This window comes from Papio anubis, chromosome 4 (assembly GCF_008728515.1).
Source record: "Papio anubis isolate 15944 chromosome 4, Panubis1.0, whole genome shotgun sequence".
In the NCBI taxonomy this organism is placed as follows: Eukaryota; Metazoa; Chordata; class Mammalia; order Primates; family Cercopithecidae; genus Papio; species Papio anubis.
The window spans coordinates 161,150,757-161,165,077 of NC_044979.1; positions in this window are offsets into that span (position 1 = coordinate 161,150,757).

The window sequence follows — 14,321 nt, forward strand, 5'->3', positions numbered from 1 at the left end:
TGTGTTGGAGAAGGAAAAGGAAGGAGGACATGGGAGTTGTGCTCAGTTTCTTTGCTATTGTTCCAAGAAACTGATCTTTGGCCCCAACTTATGTAACCCACATAGCTAAACAAACCACATCTTCTTCTTGGGCCTTGTCTCATCTCTCACCCCAGCAGCAGCTTCTCAAAGTATTCTTCCCCATCACATGGAGTATCTTCTGAGATGTGCACAAGGTACCCCTTTCTCCATCTAGTTCATGTCTAGTGAATATTTTTTTTCTAATCATGTATTAGTGTCCCTTATAGACTGAAACCCGGGGCAGAGGCCTCATGCCCCCCCCTGGTCAATCTTCCTCCAGATAAAAATCTCAATTATGTGACACACTGTATCCTTTAATTCTTCAAGCCTGTATTTTGCACATCAAGCTTCCACAAGAGTAGTTGGTGCTTTTGTCCTGAAGTCAAATTCTATACTCTGTTCTCAGTTGGGTCATGGACCCCATCGCTAAAGCACAGAAGAGAAACCTCTTCCTCCTTTGGGCCTATCTATATTCCACTGGGCTATAGGCCTCCCATCTTTACCATGCAGTATAGTCCTCATGACCTTACAGCCACAGACCCTAGCCTCACTGCTCTGAAATCCTTGGACCAGCCATATGTGCCATGCAACATTACCTTGCCTGGACTCTGGCTTGTCACCTTTTCAAACAGTAGAGGAGCCTTTGCTTACCCCACCTGTGGGGCTAGTTTTCCCTGTGGCTGAGCAGGACCTTCACAGCCAGTTAGTATCTGCTTCTCAGACCAGGAAGGTTTACTAAAAGCACTCTACAGAGGCCACTTTCCTGGCAGCTGACTGCATCCCCCATGGGCTAAGCCATCTACATCTCCTTCAGCACCAACTCATTTGCTTTACACCTTTAAGATCTCATACTGTGCTCAAGTTCTCATCATTGTGCCTGAGACTCTGAGGATTAATTCCACCAAGTCTATGTTAACTGTCCTCTAGTCTTTCTGATGCTCTGTTTGTTTCCTTCACAGAACTTCCCTGTTGTAATTACTTTCCTGTTTCTTTGCCTATTAATCTTTTTGCCCCTTGATACAGTTTGGCTCTGTGTCCCCACCCAAATCTCATCTCAAATTGTAATCGCCACATGTGCAGGGAGGGACTTGATAAGAGGTGATTGGATCATAGGAGTGGTTTCCCCCATGCTGTTCTCCTGATAGTGAGTGAGTTCTCATGAGATCTGATGGCTTAAAAGTGGCACTTCCCCTTTCCCTCTCTCTCTCTCTCTCTCCTGCTGCCATGTAAGATGTGCCTTGCTTCCCTCTCGTCTTCCACCATGATTGTAAGTTTCCTGAGGCTTCTCCAGCCATGTGGAACTATGAGTCAATTAAACCTCTTTTCTTTATAAATTACCCAGTCTTGGGTAGTTTATTATAGCAGTCTGAAAATTGACTAATACAGAAAATTGATACTGGGATAGTGGAGTACTGCTATAAAGATAACCTGGAAGTGTGAAAGTGACTTTGCAACTGGGTAACAGGCAGAAGTTGAAATAGTTTGGTGGGCTTGGAAGAAGACAGGAAAATGTGGGAAAGTTTTGAATTTCCTAGAGACTTGTTAAATTGCTTTGACCAAAATGCAGATAGTGATATGTAGACAATGAAGTCCAGGCTGAAGTGGTCCTAGATGGAGACGAGGAACTTGTTGGGAACTGGAGTAAAGGTGACTCTTGCTATGCTTTAGCAAAGAGACTGGTGGCGTGTTGCCCCTGCCCTAGAGATCTGTGGAACTTTGAACTTGAGAGAGATTATTTAGGGTACCTGGTGGAAGAAATTTCTAAGCAGCAAAGCATTCAAGAGATGATCTGGCTTTTTCTAAAAGCGTATAGTCAGTCATACGCATTCACAAAGAGATGTTTGAAATTGGAAATTAGGTTTAAAAGGGAAGCAGAGCATAAAGGTCTGGAAAATTTGCAGCCTGACCATGTGGTAGAAAAGAAAAACCCATTTTCTGGGGAAGGATTCAAGTTCAAGCCAGCTGCAGAAATCTGCCAATCACCAAGACAACAGGGAAAATATCTCTGAGGAATTTCAGAGATCTTCAGAGCAGCCCCTCTTATTATAGGCCCAGAGGCCTAGAGGGAAAAATGGTTTCATGGGCCAGGTGCAGGGTCCCGCTGCCCTGTGCAGCCTTGGGAGTAGGTGTCCCACCTACCAGCTGCTCCAGCTCCAGCTATAGCTAAAAGGGGCCAAGGTACAGCTCAGGCAGTGGATTAAGAGGATGCAAGCTCCAAGCCTTGGCAACTTCCATGTGGCAGGTGCACAGAAGACAAGAGTTGAGCTTTGGAAACCTCCACATAGATTTCAGAGGATATATGGAAATGCCTGGATATTTAGCAGAAGTCTGTTGCAGCGGAAGAGCCTTCATGGAGAACTTCTACTAGGGCAATGCAGAGGGGAAATGTGGGGTTGGAGCCCCCACACAGAGTCCCCACTGGGGCACTGCCTAGTGGAACTGTGAGAAGAGGACCACCATCCTCCAGACCCCAGAATGGTAAATCCACTGACAGCTTGCACTGTGCACCTGGGAAAGACAGAGGCACTGAATGCCAGCCTGTGAAAGCAGCTGTAGAGGCGGAACCCTGCAAAGCCACAGGGGTGGAGCTGCCCAAAGCCATGTGAGCCCATCTCTTGCATCAGCATGCCCTGAATGTGTGACATGGGGTCAAAGAAGATTACTTTGGAACTTAAAGATTTAATGAGTGTCCTGCCAGGTTTTGGACTTGCATGGGGCCTGTGGCCCCTTTGTTTTGGGCAATTTCTCTCATTTGGAATGGGAACATCTGCACAATGCCTGTACCCCAATTGTATCTTGGAAGTAACTAACTTGTTTTTTATTTTATAGGCTTGTAGGTAGAAAGGACTTGCCTTATCTCAGATGAGAGTTTGGACTTGGACAATTGAGTGAATACTGGAATGAGTTAAGACTTTGGAGGACTGTTGGAAAGTCATGATTCATTTTGAAATGTGAAAAGAACATGAGATTTGGGAAGGGCCACAGGCAGAATGATATGGTTTGGCTCTGTATCCCCACCCAAATCTGATCTCTAATTGTAATCCCCAAGTGTCAAGGGAAGGACCTGGTGGGAGGTGATTGGATCATGGAGGTGGTTTCCCCCATGCTGTTCTCATCATAGTGAGTGAGTTCTCATGAGATCTGATGGTTTTAAAAGTGGCAGTTTCCCCTTCACCGTCTCTCTCTCTCCTGCCACCATGTAAGATGTGCCTTGCTTCCTCTTCACCTTCTGCCATGACTGTAAGTTTCCTGAGGCCTTCCCAGCCATGCAGCACTGTGAGTCAATTAAGTCTTTTCCCTGTATAAATTACCCAGTCTCGGGTAGTTCATTACAGCAGGGTGAAAATGAACTAATAAACTTCTGCTAAACTCTAAGCTTATCAAAAGCTGACAATGTCTAATGGTTCACTACAATACCCTTGAGCAACTAGCATAGTGCCTGTACTCATTGAGCTTCAACTGTTGCTGAATTAACGAATGAATTTTGCACCCTCATTTTAGATGGAATGGGATGCTCTAGGAGAATTTGCTGTTGAATGATTTCATGACCATACGTAGAAAGGCTTGTTCTAGAGGCAGATGGACATGCATAATAATTAAACAAGCCAAAGTTTACATTTGTGTAAAATGCCTATTATCTTGTAGTTGAATCATTTCCAATTTTTCACAGTGTAATTTTCTAATGTGCTAAATTTAATATTTGTAAATGAAGTTTTTATTTGCCTTAATATTCTCTCTTCTTTTCTTAAATAATTCATGACCTGGAGTACCTTAACCTTTTGTTTTGTCTCTCTCCCTGTTCTTTCCTACTGTAATTTTTAAAAATCTCAGGCAACCTGAGAGGCGGCTGAATTCTTTTGTCATGTTGTATCATGTCAACATTACCACACAAGTTTCTCCAGAGGCTGTCCTGTAATTACACTTGATTGGCTGATTATTCCTGAAAGGCAAAATAAATTTTACAGCTGTCTAGGCAAACTTTAAAAAAGTCCTCCAAAATGTGATATATGTGAGGCCTGCCTTGGGATCATGACTTTCCTTGGAACTAAACCAATGGTCAATGACCCATCATGGTATAGGCAAGTTCACCATCATCAATAAGAAATCAGTCTTTTTTGTCCTGTGCCTTCAATCTGATATTTCTCTCTACTAGAGAGCAAGAACGTGTAGTCCCAGAGCCTATAGAATATTAGTGGTTGCCTAGCAACATCATTTCCAGCACAAGTTTGTGGCTTTCTAAGCAAAGGAAAAGGGGAACCTTCCTTTCTTTCTCAGCTCCCTGTGAGTCTCTTGTATTTTTTTCCACTATCTTGACCTCTGGCTGATTGAAAGCATAGAAGACGATGTGTGGAAAAACTCTTTCAGATAGTTAAGTGTGAATACAAGATGGGATTATCACCTCTCATTAAAGCCCATTCTAGTCCCCGATTCTTTAGCGCAGTATCTTTGCAGTCAGAATATGAATCACTGGTCACCAATTTTTGGTATATTCTGTGCGAGCAGAACTGCAAATGTTGGCCCCGACAAGCAAATTAACCAGGTCCTAAATTATTTTGTTTTTTCTTCTGGAGATAAGTGGCCTGTTTTGTGGTCTGTCCTTTTGCTCCTCTGTCTCTCACTCCCCAAGCACTGCAAGGTTGATTTTTAAGAATATGAATTGGTGATTGCTGCTATTTCCAAATGAGTTTGATTTACCTAGTTTGTTTATTTTAGGTATTACTGCACTTTCTATTTGTTGAGTCTCCTTATTTCTCCTTATGTTTTATGTCTTCAAAACTTTTGTGTCATGCATCTGCCAAGCCAAAATCAGGAGTTCAATGAAGTCACTTGAAAATTATAAAAACATTTAGTTGTTGGGAGATAAATCTCTATACGTCTAAACATTTCTGCATGTCTTGTGAACAGAGCTGCCTTTGTTCTGGGATATCATTTCAAGGATGCTTGCATAGCCAACAGTCTTGGAAGACAGAGATACTGTCTTCCTCCAGAGCAAAGGGAAGATTTGCTTAGCCTGGAAAGATAAAGATAGTATCTCCCTCTGGAGCAAAGAAGGAAGTTTGCTCACGGCTCATTATAAAATATATAGGTTCCCTGCACTTGAGTCCCTCTCTTTTAGCACACTCCATTTCTTAGGTGTCTCTTTATATTTCACCATGAGAATTGGGGCTTGGAGAACTGGTGCAAATGCTAATACTCTGACTATTGCTAATGCTGTGAGTAATAAAGACTTTGCCTCAGACTCAGGAGTCTTGTGTCTTCTGCCTGTATCTGTGAAATTGTGGCCAGACAACTTATTGTTTTGAAAGTATGGTAAAATATCAGACCCTTCATAGTTCTAGTCAGGTTCTTAGTAGCTTAATGCTCACTAGTTCAATAAATATATGTGTTGGAACATATTTAAAATTGGTCTTAAGATACATTTCTTTTAAGGAACACTTCAGAAATTTTAGAGATCTGAAATTCTATCTGAGTTTCTACCAAGAGAAGATCAACTTTCGGGTTGAAAGAACTGAAAATGCAATAATGATCATTGCATTTTATTAATCAAAACTTATTTTCAATAAAATTAAGTTAAAATGTATTAGCTGGCATAACAAAGATAGTATGGATTTGATTTACCTTACCTTTCTACTTATGCCCAAAGCTCCAGAAAACTCAAATGTTGGAAGTAACTGATCTATTTCACTAGACTGTTTCTTTTCTGGTATTTCTCTCAGTGGATGGTACTGTAATCTAGTGGCCATCCAAAATAAAACCTGAAAGCCCATTATTCTTCCCTGTTCTTCATTATCCACATCCAATCGTTAGTGTCTTAAAGATCTCTATTTTCAAATATCGCATGTGCAGAGACTAAAAAGTGCCTTGTCTAAAATAGAGAGTAGATTGGTAGTTACCAGAAGCCAGGAAGGGTAGGGGGAAGGGGGAGATGAAGAGAGATTGATTCTTGGATACAAATATACAATTAGATAGAAGAAATAACACCTGGTATTTGATAGATCAGTAGGGTGACTACAGTTAACATTAATCAATTGTACCATTCAAATTAGCAAGAAGAGAATAATTCAAATGTTCCTAGCATTCAAAAAAGATAAATATTTAAAGTGATGGATATCTCAATTACCTTGATTTGATTATATGAATGTATCAAATTATCACATGTACCTTGAAAATATTTACATTTATTATGTGTTAATAAAAAAACTCTAGTCTTTTAAATATGTCCCCTATTTTCCATGCTTAGTATCAGAACTCTCTAATTTTTGCTCATTTGAATCATTGCATTAGCTTTCTAACTGCCTTCTTTAATTCCTATTTGTATATTTAAAATCTATCCTCCAAACTGGGCTCGGATCAGTGTGATACATGCAAAACACAAAACCAATGCTGTTTAAAGTGTGCTAGCAGCCCCCCTTTCTACAGAGAATAAAGTCCATGCATTTCAGGATGGCCTCCATGAACTGGCCCATCTATATCTCTTTGGCCTCATGTTTATTTTATGATCTGTGGGAGACATATGGCTAGTGACCAAGAGCAAGGGCTCTGGAGTCAAAGCAACTGTTTATATTCTGGTTTTTTCATCTATGAGCTGAGTGACCCCAGGAAGATTTAAATAGTATTCCATGGCTTAGTCTCCTCATCTGTCACTTGGGAATACAAAGGGCAGCTACTCATAGAGTTGTTGGAAGAATTTTAAAAATAATTTGTATAAAAACCTGCATTGGTCCATTTTGTGCTGCTATCATAGAATACTACAGACTGAATAATTTATAAACAATTGAAGTTTATTTGGCTCATGGTTCTGGAGGCTGGGAAGGCCAAGACTGAGGGTCTGCATCTTGTGAGAACCTTCTTGCTGCATCATAACATGGTAGGAGGCATCATATGGTGAGAGAATGCAAGAATAAGAAAAAGTGAAGGGTGCTGAACTCATCCTTTATAAAAACGCCACTCCCTTGATAATGAACCCACTCCTGCAAAGACAACATTAATCCATTCACGAGGGTGGAACCCTCATGACCTTAACACCTCTCATTAGGTTCTGCCTCCCAACACTGCTGCATTGGAGATTACGTTTTCAACAAATGAATTTTGGGGAACACATTCAGACCATAGAATAACATTTAGTGACGTGTCAGGCACACCACAGATATTCTACAATGCCAGTTATATTAACATTAGGCTGCTTGTTTTCATCAGGTGCCACGTTGTTTTTCTATTCCTTGTCTTGCTCTCTTTTATTTTCCTTTGTGTAAAATGTTCTTGCCCTGCTTCACTATGGAACAGTGGTTGACAGCATGGGCTTTGGGTGAGATTAAAACAGGTTTGGATTCAGACACTTTCATGGATTAACTGTGCAACATTGCAAAGAGTGCTCAAGAAGTGATTATTATTATCCTATGTACCCTTCAGGATTCAGCTCAGGGGAAATCATCTCTGTGCCAGTTATTAGGCTATTACCTTTTGTCACCAAATCTATCCTTCTATAGTCAGCTTTTTGATGCTGGGGCCAGGATTCTGCAACCTGCATTTCTACTTTGCCTGCGGGCTCCCTGTTAGGCTCCCTCTACTTGGGGAGGAAGACGGAGACAGCAGGGCTGAGGGAGGAAGAAGGGACTTGCACTTCCTGTTTGTGTCCTGTGTGCTTCCTGCCTGCTGCCTGTTCTTACTGTGCTGTTAGTTCTTGTTTTATCTTTTCAAAAGACAGAGATTAGGGTGAGGTCAACGAAGCATCTGCCTCAGGCACAAAATTTAAGGGAACACTAATACTAAGGAATCAGGATAAATTACTGTATATTCAAATATAATATCTTAAAATGGACCAATCAGCAGGACATGGGCAGGGCCAAATAAGGGAATAAAAGCCGGCCACCCGCGCCAGCAGCTGCAACCTGCTCCAGTCCCCTTCCACACTGTGGAAGCTTTGCTCTTTTGCTTTTCACAGTAAATCTTGCTGGTGCTCACTCTTTGGGACTGCACTACCTTTATGAGCTGTAACACTCACTGAGAAGGTCTGCAGCTTCACTCCTGAGGTCAGCGAGACCGTGAACTCACCGGAAGGAAGAAACTCCGGACACATGTGAACATCTGAAGGAACAAACTCCGGACACACCATCTTTAAGAACTGTAACATTCACCACGAGGGTCCGCAGCTTCATTCTTGAAGTCAGCCAGACCAGGAACCCACCGGAAGGAACCAATTCCGGACACACTAGCATTACAGATATATCACAAACTTTATCTGTCCTCCAAGCCCAGATTGACTCTTTAGCTGCAGTTGTCCTCCTAGGTAAATCAAGGCCTACTGCCTAGGTCTTGATTTACTCACTGCTGAAAAAGGAGGGCTCTGTATATTTCTTAATGAAGAGTGTTGTTTTTACTGAAATCAATCTGGCCTGGTATGTGATAACATCAAAAAACTCAAAGACAGAGCTCAAAAACTCGCTAATTATGCTAGACCCACCTGGCCACTCTCTAACTGGGTATCCTGGCTTCTTCCAAGTGTTAGTCCTCTAATACCTATCTTCCCCCTTCTCTTATTTGGGCCTTGTGTCTTCCGATTAATCTCTCAATTCCTATGGAACTACATCCAGGCTATCATTAATCACTCTATACGACAAATGCTGCTTTTAACAACCCCACAATATCACCCCTTACCCCAAAATCAGTCTAATCTCTTCCCACTTTAGGTTCCCGTGCCACCCCAATCCTGCTCGAAGCAGCCCTGAGAAACATTGCCCATCACCCTTCCATATCGCCCCCAGAATTTTCACCCCAAGTTTTCACTACCCTGTCTCATTTTATTTCTTCATTATTAACATAAAAAGACAGGAATGTAAGGTCCTCTGACTGGCGCACCATGGGTGAAGCCAAGAACCCATTCCCAGCCCGCTTGTATTAATGTGCTTTTTGATATTCCCTTCCTTGGTGAGATGTGCTTTGTAACATTTCTCCCTGTCCTTGTGACAATACATCCTCCCCACCCTTGTGAATGTGCTTTGTAACATCCTCCCCATCCTTGAGAGGCAAAATTGCTCCTGACTCCACCGCCTATCCCAAACCTATAGAGTGTAATGATAATCCCACCGCCTTCCATTTGATTCCCTTCTCAGAGTCAGCCCGCGCAAAATTGAGATACACGTATGTTTGCTCACACTAAGCCTGCTCAGGTAGTCTCTTATTTTTTTTTTGAGGCAGTCTTGCTCTGTCGCCCAGGCTGGAGCACAGTGGCGGATCTCAGCTGGCTACGCTGCAAAGCTCCACCTCCGGGTTCGCGCCATTCTCCTGCCTCAGCCTCCTGAGTAGCTGGGACTGGCCCGCCCACGCCACCGGCCCGGCTAAGTTTTTTGTATTTTTTAGTAGAGAGCCGGGGTTTCCCGTGTCAGCCAGGATGGTCTCGATCTCCTGACCTCGTGATCCGCCCGTCTCGGCCTCCCAAAGTGCTGGGATTACAGGCTTGAGCCACCGCGCCCGGCCTCAGGTGGTCTCTTATACAGATGCACGTAACAATATTATCTTCTCTCTGTGATTTCTACCTCCTGAATGGATTCCGAATTATACAACCTCAAAGCGCAGAGTGGATTTCTTCCTGTTCTCTTTCCCTCCCTTGGGCACTTCCCCCTATTTATACTTTGCTAATTTTCTGTATTCCAAGAAATACAGTCCTCCCTGCCCTGCACAGGCATTCATTTCTTCCTGTGCAAATTCAATCCATTCTTCAAGATCCATTTCATATGTCGTGAAATCATTCTTTACCCTGTACCGAATGAATATGTTTCCTCATTTCATGGGACCACAGAGCCGTACTGGCATCCATACCATCTTACTCTGCCTTGTTTTGTTGTTACTTGTGCACATTTCTTCTTCTGCCCCCTCCTCCCATCTGAGTTGTAACTCTTTGAAGATCAGGGACTGATCTTCCGGTCTTTCTCATCTTTGAACATTTCCTGTTTGGTGAGGTCAGGAGCTTTGGAGCACAAGGCACAGAGAGAACTGGAGAAACAGCTGGGTCATGAAACACTGGGCTTCTGCACACTGGTGGGAAGCAACGCTATTGGTGTTGAAGTTAGTTTTCTTTACATTCCCAGAGATCTCAAAGCTTGCTTCCTTTTTTGCCATTTCTGCCTTGATGCTCAATTTTGGTCCTGAAAGGAACGATTAACTCCTCTTCTTTCCTTAGTCTGCTGAGCACAGGGTGGCATTTAAAAACAGTTGAGAGCACTCTCTCCCCTGAATTAGAACGAGAGTGATTTCCAGGAAGCAGAAGTTCCCTGTGGGATGTTTGCCAGTGGGAGTCAAACAGCCCTGCTGTGAATGGCTTTGTGAGCCAAGCCCTTCTCTTCACAGAAGTGATGTGATGCTGGCAGGACCCTTTAATGAAGGGACCATGGCAATTGAGATCAGTGGAGATATTCTGCTTACTTCTACAGCAATCAAAACACCTCCTACAAAATCAAAACATTAGGAACAGCCCATCCTCAGCCTCCCACTGGCCCCAACTTTGTTCTTTTGGAAAAGTCAAAGCCCACTGAGACTCGGGGGTAACTTTGTCAGAAGTTTGTTTATTTATACGGCATAAAGAAGATTATTTTCAAAGTGGAAGCCAACTGATTTCAGACTACAAAAAGAATTTTCCAAAAACAAATCTATGAGGTCAAGTTTCAGCTTCATAGAAGGGATAATTTGGGCAAACTTCGCCAACCACAATAGAATATGGCATATTAAATTACTGCTCTGGAAAAGGCATTTGCGTTTGTAGACCTCAGGAAGCCCTGAATCTTGAGTGCAGTCTGAGCTGAGAGCTTTCCCTGAGAAGCTTGCATCTTTATAATACTGACTGCTGACCCACTTTAAGCTCTTTGTCCCCAAACCACAGAGAGAAAAAACAAGATAATGCAGGTCGTACTAGAGACTCTTGTACTTGGTGTATTTATGCACCAGCTGGTGGGCATTGCATTTGCAGACTAGGGCCATGGTTGATCTCATGCTCAACCTCATAGCATTATTTACTGCAGAATACTGGATGAAAACCCCAAAGTATCACACTAGATTCCTGGTCCTCTCAGTATCTTTTCAAAAGCTTGGTGGGGTTTTCTTAGAGTCAGCCACATTAACTCTTTTTGATCATTAAGATGCTCTTTGCAGTAACCTTCTGTAGGTAAAGGGAGACATGGTATACACCTAGAGGTAACCAAAGGAAAAAATATATTTCCCTAGGTCAGTCTGTTTCTTGTTTTGCCTTCTCATTTATTCATTCACTGAGAGCATATTCTGTGCCTGCACCATGCTAGGAGCTGTTATGCAGCATAAATAGGAAGTACATAATCACTGTCCCCAAGGAACAGCCTCTTCAGATACTCAAGCCTAGTGTAATTAAGGTAGCTCCCTCTGGATCTTCGAAAGGCTTTCTAACAGTGAAAGCCCCTCAGCTGAGAAACTTTGGATGTACTCAGTGAACTAAGTCAAAGCTTCAGATATTTGGGCATGGGAATTTTATGCAAAAACTAAAGGTGCTTCTAAAATATCATAAGTGGCTATTATTCACTCTGTCCCCCCTACCCCAACCAAGTGGTTTCAACCAGTGGCAATTTTGCCTCCCAGGGATATTTGACGGAGACATTTTCAATAGTGACAACTGGGGAGAGGGTGTTATTAGCATCTGACAGGTAGAGGCCAGAGATACTGTTAAACATCCTACAATGCACAGGACAGTACCCCAAAAAAGAATCATCTGGCCTCAAATATCAGTAGTGTTGAGTTTGAGAAACTCTGTTTTCTATCAATACAACTGTTAACTTTTCTTTCTACTTTTATTCAAGAAAGACAACTATTTTGAGAAATAATGCTATACTTGCCGAGTTTCTAACTTACATTTCACATTAACAGTAAGCTGTAATTGATATTTACATTTATCTTGACTATAAGGTTTTGTTTTTTCCCCCTAACCGTTTTTCACTTGTTATCACATTAGATATTGGGAAAGAACTAATATTTTTGATTCCCAGTAGTTCTGCCTGACTCTAGCTTACGAGCAGAAAACCTCTTTTGATCTTCAACTTCTTGCCTCTAATGGCCTCAGCGGACATTCTATGCATCTGCCCCCATCACCTCTTGTCTCTTTCTCAGAAGGGTCCTGGGAGTTTAGTATTCTTTCTTTAGAGATAGAAAACCCGAAAGCAAATGAAGCAGGCTTAATCAAGGTCACCCAGCAGGGCTTTGCACAGGCTTTCTGCCTCTCCTCCCTTGGTTCATTATTCACTGGCCCCTTCAGGAGAAATGCGCACTATAAATCAGAAAAGACCATCATCCGTATTCCACTAAATGTGTAAAGGTTAAGTTTAGTCAGGCGGGTGATTTATACTTGCTTATTTCCTTTAAAACCTCATGGAGAATTAGGCGAGTTTTCAGCTAGGATGATGACAAGGAAGGAAATCTAATATTTTAAAGCTCTGCTGTTGTTCTTGGAGTAGGACACTATCATTTGTTTAAAAATTCCATGTGTCCAGGAAGGCTTGCATCAGAATACATTTTTGTAGTCATTAACTCATAATTTGATTAAACAAAGAGTTTGGTGTCGCATCCGTTAGGGATATCCTGAGTCACATCATTCATCCAAGGCATATCCCGAGTTACACTATCCACCCAAGGCAGAGAAACTGGTCTGCAAAAGCAAGGGTCGAGAAGTCTCATGAGGAATGGAATAGACCGACTGGGAGGAAGTTTCTAAAAAATGATATGAAAGGGCTTGGTTTGCTTATGGCGATCATAAAGTGACAGATTTTCATAAAACTAGTGGAAATGCCAGCTTAGGAGATTTTTACGAGCTAAGTCAGGCCATTCACTTTCTTTCCTTACTCAGGAGGCAAAAAGCAATAATTTACAGTTATACATAGGAAACAAAGCATATTCCCTCCTTTCCAGTGTACCTTCCTACCACATTTTCTTCTTACTTTTCTTTCTTCTGATTTTTTCTTTATTATTATGATCAACACATATCAGACAATATTTGGTATCAAAGATGTACTTACAGCGGCCGGTCGCGGTGGCTCAGGCCTGTAATCCCAGCACTCTGGGAGGCCGAGGTGGGCGAATCATGAGGTCAGGAAATTGAGAGCATCCTGGCTAACACAGTGAAACCCCATCTCTACTGTCTCTACTAAAAAATACACAGTGAAACCCCATCTCTACTATCTCTACTAAAAAATACAAATAATAATAATAATAATAATAATAATTAGCCGGGCGTGGTGGCGGCGCCTGTAGTCCCAGCTACTGGGGAGGCTGAGGTAGGAGAATGGCGTGAACCCGGGAGGGGGAGCTTGCAGTGAGCCGAGAGGGCGCCACTGCACTCCAGTCTCGGTGACAGAGCGAGACTCCATCTCAAAAAATAATAGTAATAATAGAATAAAAAATAAAAGATGTACTTACAGTAAACAGCATTTCCTAAGGCCTTGTTTACAATGTTTGAAACTTGACCTGGATAGCAGCTAGTTTTTTTTTTTTTGGAGACCGAGTTTTGCTTTTGTTGCCCAGGCTGGATGGAGTGAAGTGGTGTGATCTCGACTCACCACAACCTCAGCCTCCCGGGTTCAAGCGATTCTCCTGCCTCAGCCTTCCTGAGTAGCTGGGATTACAGCCACCACGCCTGGCTAATTTTGTATTTTTAGTAGAGACAGGGTTTCTCCATGTTGATCAGGCTGGTCTCAAACTCCTGACCTCAGATGATCCTCCCGCCTCGGCCCCCCAAAGTGCTGGGATTACAGGCGTGAACCACCGTGTCTGGCCAATAGCAGCTAGCTTTTATATTAGTGGTTCCACTAAGAAACGGAGAGCAAAGTGGTTCACCATTGCGCAGGGCCATTTTGTGTTGAGCATGACAAAATATTTGTTTGAAATTACAGTTACGCCCATTACCGCAGTAAAAGGTGACTTTCAGAATACTTTAAACTTCAATAGCTTAGTAATGCGTGATCTTCATCTACCCCTCCATCCCCACCTCCCTTTGCTATTTCTGAATTTAAGACTTGTACTCTTATCTGAGGAACATGACTCAGAATAGAGTACATAGTCTGTGGAAAGATCATTAGCCTTGACTTCCCGGGCTCAGGTAATACTCCCCTCTCAGCCTCCAAAGTAGCTGAGAGTGCAGGCACACACCACCGCACCATGCTAATTTTTTTTTTTTTTTTGGTAGAGATGGGGTTTCTCCATTTTGCCCAAGCTAGCTCAAGTGACCCGCCTGTGTTGGCCTCCCAAAGTGCTAG